Source organism: Tamandua tetradactyla, chromosome 15 (assembly GCF_023851605.1).
Source record: "Tamandua tetradactyla isolate mTamTet1 chromosome 15, mTamTet1.pri, whole genome shotgun sequence".
NCBI lineage: Eukaryota > Metazoa > Chordata > Mammalia > Pilosa > Myrmecophagidae > Tamandua > Tamandua tetradactyla.
In genome coordinates this window covers 4,881,201-4,881,664 of record NC_135341.1, presented here as the reverse complement: position 1 = coordinate 4,881,664, position 464 = coordinate 4,881,201, and positions in this window count along the sequence as shown.

The window sequence follows — 464 nt, the reverse complement described above, 5'->3', positions numbered from 1 at the left end:
CGCCGGGGACGCTGGGGGAGGGTCTGCGTCGCGCTGCCGCAGCGCACCGGGGCCACAGCGCCCTCTGGCGGCTCCTCCGGGCGGACAGCGACGTCCGCCAAAGTCTGGAAATGATGCCCAAGAGGGGAGGAGCTTTTGGACCCGACTGCGGCTCAGCGGCGAGACGAAATGGTGTGTTCGCCGCAATGTGTGGCTCCGGTCTCAGAGCCCTCGCCTTATCCAGCCCCTTGTGTGACCTGTCTCACTAATCATGAAATCTTACATATGGGGAAGCTGAGACTCATTTCCTTTTAATTAGAAAGGGGCGGGAAACAAATAGAGACCTGTTTATACCTCCAATTTTTCAAATAAGAAATATTTTACGTGAAGACTGAAAAAATACATCGGTTATTCCGAGAGCGGTTGGATTATACCTGATCTTCTTTTCAACACTTTTCAGTAGTTTCTACGTATGTTCTAAAATT